Genomic DNA, 8,053 nt, shown 5'->3' with positions numbered 1-8,053 from the left:
AAGGTGAAGCAATATGAAGCTGTTCGGGTAGCGATGGCCCGAATATGTGAGGAGGAACCGACCTTCTTTCTTCTTTCGTTTGTGCTCCATCATCTTGTAAGCTGCCACCATCCCAAAAATTGGAAATTGAGTGCTAACAAAAGGCTACATTACGAGAGAAGCAATCCCCCGATTTTCCCAAGTCAAATATTTGACGCCATTTTTATTTCTGTTCACTCTTCCCGCCAAATTTCAAATTTGGTGCACGGGCTGAAATTCGCCCTGTAATCGCAACAAAATTCCAGCCCACCTACCGGGATGAAATTTCAGCCCGGGCTGAAATTCGCCATGTAATTAGCCCCTAAATATAAGTGACAGCGAAACAAAAAGCTGATAGCAGCTTAAACTCTTGCCATATTTGACTAAATGCTGCGTAACCTCACGATCAAAGCGACAACAACAACTTTATTTCACATTCCCTTCTATTTTCAAAAATTTTCAAATTGTTATATATTACAGATTTAACAAATAGAACATACAATTATACTTCACTCTGAATTCATTTTCCATACAAGGAAATGCCTAGCAGCTAGATAACCGCGAAAATGTTTCTTGTCGTATTGGTAACCAGCACTTTTGACAATATTCGTATTCTCGGTATTGAACTGGATCGAGCTTGCAATGGAGGCTCATGCGGGGGAATATAGTAGAAACTATTTGCGTGTGAAAAGATTTCCCCGCATAAGCCTCGTGTGCAAGCTAGTTCCAGTTCAATACCGAGAATACGAATACGGTCTATTCTTTGGCTACGAGCCCCGATCAAAGTTCTTCATTCGTTTCCTCCGAGACCCCTTCCTTTAAAAGATCGATCTTCCTATACTCAAATATAATTCCACAAAGATAAATAACATTCCATTGCATTTCATATGCTTACGCAATAATACAGTCACGCAGTACAGATTATATTCAACTCGATCTCGTACCTCGATCTGTCGCTTTTTTACTACAGCTGACGATATAGATCACTTTCAACATGCTATCATTGCTATCATCTTTTTGTTGTAACAGCTCCAGAACCCTCAATGCGCTTAAAGCAACCATTGGAGTTGGTCATTTAGGAAGTCTTTGGACAATCGCGACACGAAAAAAATAAAATAAAAATAAAAAAGAACGCGACCCAGAACTTAACCCGGTGCCTCACGGCCCGAGTATTAATAAAATCAACGAATACGACAACAACCATAACGCGATTTGAAAACTAGTAAAACTGAATAAAATGACTTGTAGGAAATTTTATTGAGAAAATTCTTGGTTTTCACGTGACGTCACAAATTCTAGAATTCAAAACCGGGAGGCCTACAAAATTTTACCTTCATTCAAGGAAAGATTACCTAAGAATATGTCTTTTCACATTTTCTAAGCTCGATGTTATACTTCCTTTTGAAAATAGCACAGGTTCAATTTCTGAGTGAGGACGGCCGTGACAGAGCTGTTCCGTATCTTAAAAATGACTCTTTGGATGATTTTCAGCATTCTGAACAATTTAAGTTTGAGGAGAAATATTTATCTAAACATTCGAAAATTCACAAAGGAAAACAAAGCTCTTTTCTGGCAAAGGTGAACTCCAGATGTTTTTTCCTATCTCCGGCCGCCATGTTGGTGCCCCTCAGAGTGTGGAACATTTTGTCAAATAACTCGAGTACGGAATACCGCAAAGATCAGACCTGACATTTAGACAGATTCCTTATTTATTTATCCTCTCTAACATGTCAATTTCTTGACTTCATTCATGGATGATTTCAATTTTTTTCTTTAATGGCGTAAATTCTATTCTCTTTCGCTACGCTCAGCCGAAAAGAAAACATTTCTATTTAACAATTAGACTAGTATACTGGAATAGCAGTGAATGCTGCCTTGGGGAGGCAGGTGAGTGCTGTTATGATGAGAATAAGAAGGGGAGGTTGAAAGAGTTGAAAATGACACATGGTGCTTATGTGAAACAGGAAAACGCAGTGATGACAAGAAACGTGTATAACAACGGAAATGCGCATTTAATGACATGTTGAAAGTACAAAGTAATTAAACAGAACTTACAATTGTATTTGTTTGAATCTGTTAAATATACAATAAATTGTAGTGTGGTTTTACTTAACGGTGGAACAGACTTCTGAATAATACTTACTGTTACTAAGTTGTGAGCTTAATCAGAAAAACTAACGCAGAGAGATTTTAACGTTTCGATGACATCTTTCAAAACATTATTTGCTTTTCGCATGACGTAGTGTTCAAATTATAGTGTAAGTACGTAGCTTGATTGCTTACATTTTGTATTTAAATAATCAACGCAGATACGTAATCAACAACACAACGTTCAACAACTTCGTTCCCAGGGCCTTTTCCCTAGGGGAAAGGCCCTGGGAACGAGGTTGAACGTTCAAGAAATTGCCTTCACTTTTACCTCGAGGATATACCTGACGATTAAATTGTAAATATATTGCGTTCTTAAAAATTAAAAGAGCGGCAGTTTAGAAAATATAAACGAAGTAGAAACATTCCGCAAAATCAGGGGCATTCAAAACGACAAAAGATACTCACCTTATTTCTCTCCCTCGCTCTGTCCGAAACAGGAAAAAGCAAAGCAACGCGTTACAATGTGATGTTCCTTTGATCTTTGCGCGACCACAATCCTTTGCACTTTGCAAGAAAGCTATCGCAAGGCCCCATAGATATATTTCTGTGCCGATTAGAGTTGCTGCCTTGCACGGTCGCTTCAGGAGTCCCTCGCTGCGGCAGCAATTATGAGCTCGAGATTTCTATTGCGTGATGGCTGCTGAGGGCGCAGCCCGAATCAGCTATCACACATAGAAATCGAAAGCGAATAATCTAATTTTTTTAGTATAAATCTACTAGTCGTTCAAAACTACAAAAGTAAATTATCTATATCCTCATCGTAGACACATGAAAACGCGACGAAGCGACCGCCATTTTGTTGAAAACCGCTACTCACTATCTACTGGGGCAGAATAGATAGCGAGTAGCGTAGCCAATCAGAGAACGGCATTCGTGATAGAACACTGAACACTAGTAGGTTTATACTGATATAAGTTACATCAGGAGCCATAATCAGGGATGGAGACCGTAACGAGATGTCATTTTGACTTGTGGGCTTATCCCCATGTGTTGTACCAAGAAATCTATTTTTATTAATCTATTTTCTACATCTGATTATTCCCTACTTTGTTTATTTTATTTCTTACTTTTTCGTTTGATTGATTATTTTTTAATTTTATATTTTATTGATTTTGACTAAATTTTTCGTATTTATATTGTAAGCGCTTTTGAATATCATTTAAAAAGCGCTATATAAATTAATTATTATTATTATTATTAATTATTATTATTATTATTATTATTATTATTATTATTATTATTATTATTATTATTATTATTATTATTATTATTATTATTATTATTATTATTATTATAGAAAAAAATTGCGCCATACGCGTGTAAATGGTCAGGATCGCGCGTTTAAAATGGCGTCCAAATGTTAAAATTCTGCGGCAGGGAATATATCCTCGGTGCCCACATTTAAGGAATAAGACTCTCGCAACGAGAGGGTAACAATTGAAAGAAGACACAGAAAGTTGGAATAAACAGCATATTGATCTGCATGACCCTCACAGGAAAGATAGTACAGCAAAAACGCCGCCAAAACGGTGGCGCCGCGTGCGTTGCTACAGTTGAATGAATAAAAAAAGCTTGCACTTTACGAATACCGTATTTTCTCGATTAAACGCCAGACCCCGATTAAACACCGGCTTCGTATAAACGCCGGGTCAAAACTGCCAATTTTTAAATAAACGCTGGGTGCGTTAAATCGGGGCCCCGGCGTTTGATCGGGGTCGCGGCGTTTATTAGGGGTCGAGGTCACTGAACCGGTTACAAGTAAACAGTAACCTCTTGAATGGCACTGTTACGACATACCAAGTACGGTATGCTGTTTTGGTATTTTAATGAACGTTTAAAGGAAAAATACCGGCGTAACATAACTGGGATAGTTGCTGCACAGCGAAAAAATGCAGCACTTTCAAACTGCCCCTAGGTTTCCGAGGATCGGTAATAATAAATAAACCTGGAAAAAATGGCTGAAAATCGCTTTCATTAATAAACGCCGGACCCCGATTAAACGCCGGCATCGAAAAAACGCCGGGTCAAAACTGCCGAATTTTAAATAAACGCCAGGGACGTTTAATCGCGAAAATACGTTATCTGACCCAGACACGTAAGTACTCAACTTTAGTGAAGTTCTTCTCGGCTGCTTTCTGTGTCACTTTGGCCAGTATGATATGGTTCAAATCGTAACCTAAAAATGTCTAAAGTTCAGTTATTAGTTGTTGGAGAAAGTCTAAACAGTTGTGGAAATTAATGATGCTGCAAAGTTGTTACGCAGGTTTCGCAACCTTCATATTGAGCTCTGTCAGCTTTGGCTGTTTTCTCGGCTCATTTTGAACTGAAAAAAAAAACTTTTTGCTGCTTGGAATCAAGTTCCGTGGCCATGCAAAGGAAGAAGCATAACAACAACCGGCTACATGGATGGACTTTCTAACCAGGAAAAAGAATGCGCTAAAAAATTATACCTTTTTTATCGATATGTTGAATGATAAAACAATTACCCTTCTCAGTTGTGCGATTACAGGGTATCAGGCGTTATTAAGCGGATTTCGCAGGGAAATTGTTAAATATCCAGCAAGGCATACACCTTACTCCAAAATGGTTTTCACTTTAGTATTCATTTGTTTGCATTCAAATTAGCCCTTCTTGCCAGTCGTTCTTTTGATTTTTGAGCTTTTAAGCTGAAAGGAACGAGGTAAGAAGGGCTATTTGAATACGAATAAAAGAATATTTAAAAAGTAAAGTAAATAATCTAAAAAAAGAGCAAGGCTAATTTATACAATACAATATTTATTTTGCCATATACACAACATTTACAGATGGAAAAAATGAAGAAAATTAATGAAAGAAAATAAATGGCGAGAAAACCTGAAAGAAACCACGAGGCTTATAACAAGTCAGGCTTCCTCACTTAAAACAACTTATCTTATATTAGAATTACAATATGGACTTAACGTAATTAACTTTGACCGCGCACACGTACACACACACGCACTCACACACCCATATTAAGTAAGTTAGAAAAGTTAATTAAATTACTGCCTTACAGAAGTTAATACCTAGAGAGAAGAAAGACAGTAACGCAGTTATTACTTAAGCAATGTCGCGACTCTAACCCAAGACGAGACTCAACTGCTTGCTAGGGGCCTTTCCTTTTGCCCTTTTCCACGCCAAATTGACTGGACTGAAATCCGAGCTGATTTTTTTTTAGTTTAGCCGACGTATGCGACTCCTTGAGTTTTTTCATGACTAGCCACCTGAGACCAATCTTAACCCATTTCGTTTCAAAGGCACATGGACCCCTCCCCCCACAGGGACCCAGCACTCGACACTTTTTTGGACGCCGTGGAACATGACCTTTTCAATGCCACACCAGCACCTGTACGTGACAATTTAACTACACGCGAACGCGATGCTCTTAAACGTGTCCGCAGACGTAATGACATTTTCATCAAGTCAGCGGGCAAGGGCTCGGGTGTAGTTGTTATGGACTGTAACTGGTACATTGAAAAATGTTTACGACAATCAAACGACTTTAAATTCTACAAAACCTTAGACAAAGACATCATCACTGACATTCAAAAACGCATACGGAACTACGTAGAACGCATGTACCGTGTCAAGATTATTGACGATCACACTAAACGTTTTTTAATTTGACTGATCCCAGACCACGATTTTACATATTAGCCAAAGAACACAAACAGGGTAACCCCGGACTCCCCATTGTTTGAATGAATGAATGAATGAATGAATGAATGAATGAATGAATGAATGAATGAATGAATGAATGAATGAATGAATGAATGAATGACTGAATGACTGACTGACTGACTGACTGACTGACTGATTGAATGAATGAATGAATGAATGAATGAATGAATGAATGAATGAATGAATGAATGAATGAATGAATGAATGAATGAATGAATGAATGAATGAATGAAGTTTACATGGCAGTTTACATTTTCCAGTAATTCTCACCCTACAGAACGCATCTCTCAGTTTGTAGACTATTACCTCAAACCTCTGGTACAGGCTACACAATCCTTCATAAAAGACACTACACACTTCTTCCTTAACAAACTCCAGCAACAAACGCCATTCTTGTCACTCTGGACGTCTCTTCCGTCTACACCAACATACCTCATAACGAAGGCATCAACGCGCGTCGACACTTCCTCGAAACACGTAACCCTTCTACCATAAGTTCCGAAACTTTAAGTGACCTCATACGCATGATCCTTACCATGAACAATTTTACGTTCGCCGACAAACACTATCTACTGAGACTCGCGGAACTGCTATGGGAACCAGAATGGCTCCTTCTTACGTCAATTTGTTTCTCGCCAAATTTGAGATGGACGCATTATTACGTGCTCCAACCATTCATATATGGTATGGTGGCGCCTGATAGACGACATCTTCATGATATGGACACACTCTCTCGACGACCTCCAAACCTTCACTACTCATCTCAATAACATTCACCCCACTATTAAATTTATATCCAATTATTCTTTCACATCTATACCCTTTCTGGACGTCAGTGTGTCTCTCTATAACGGCACTATCACTACCGACTTTACACTAAGGCTACTAGTGTTAAACATCAATACTTGTTACAATCTTCATGTCATCCTAGACACACTAAGAGAGCCATTCCATTCAGCTTAGCTGTCAGACTTCGACGAATTTGTTCTTTTGACGAAACTTTTAAACTCCGAACAAACGAACTCAGAACGTATCTCAACAAACGTGGATACAATCTGTCATTCCTTCAGCCAGGAAATAGGACGCGTTAACGGCATCCCACGTTCCGACGCTATAGCTACGAAAGACACCTCCGACACCAACCAACCTATACGAGTACCCCTTGTCGTCACATACAATCCAGCTCTTCGTTCTGTACCAGCCATTATTCACAAACACTTCAACATCCTATCTTCATCGCCCCGCTGCACTAATGTTTTCAAAGCCACACCCCTTGTTGCCTTCCGACGGACCAACAACCTGAGAGATTTACTAGTTAGCGCCAAACTACGTAATCCCACACAAAATAACCCACTTTATGTGACCCAATTTATATAACCTTAGCCAATTTTTTCAGGTATCTATTGTAACTGTTTAAACTTGAAACGTATCTTGCTACAGGGTCAGTCTCAAACATACCCTAAAGAAGAAGGGCCGTGCCTTTCGAAATATTGGAAAATATACTTCTGTGACTGTGAAATCAGCCTTGCTCTTTTTTCAGATTATTTCCTTTACAATTTTTTTGCTGATTAGATCCTTCACTACAGGATCCGGTACATTTATTTTGTCACGGTGATCCTTGCAAACACAGTTTATCACAGACTTAAAAAGTAGCCATTTTGGCAAAATCAGCTGGAGGTGGGTTATTCCATGATTAGATAAATCGAGCTCTGATTGATCAGTTAAGAATTGAGTCGCTGTCGTGCTGATTATGAAGAGTAAATAACATGAAGAAAACTATACATTCAGTATTCACATCAGCGACTTTTTTCTCAACGGGTCAGCAAATTCACCATGAATGATCAAAAACTCGAGCATAATGATAAATCGCACCTTCAAAAATAAATGATATTTTTGCTTTTTAGTTTTCACTTTGTCAGTGACTCCTCATGCAGGTTTTCATCCATTAGTCTTGATCATTTGAAGCAAAAATTTTCCATGGTTGACATCTTTTTGGTTATTCTTTTCTCAACGTTACAATAAAACAGTCCTACGCATGCAAAGTGTTGAAAGAAAAATTCGGATTTGTTTTCGGAGCGTCGGAAAGACGTCCTCCTGCCATTTTGACAAACAAACATTTTCAATATGCAGTTTTTATATTATACTGGTGATTTTCCGTTTAAAAATAGAATGTAATCTCGCATTA

The sequence above is a fragment of the Pavona decussata genome, unplaced genomic scaffold, assembly GCF_977016875.1.
Source record: "Pavona decussata unplaced genomic scaffold, jaPavDecu1.1 SCAFFOLD_120, whole genome shotgun sequence".
Taxonomy (NCBI): Eukaryota; Metazoa; Cnidaria; class Anthozoa; order Scleractinia; family Agariciidae; genus Pavona; species Pavona decussata.
This window is presented reverse-complemented; position numbering follows the sequence as displayed.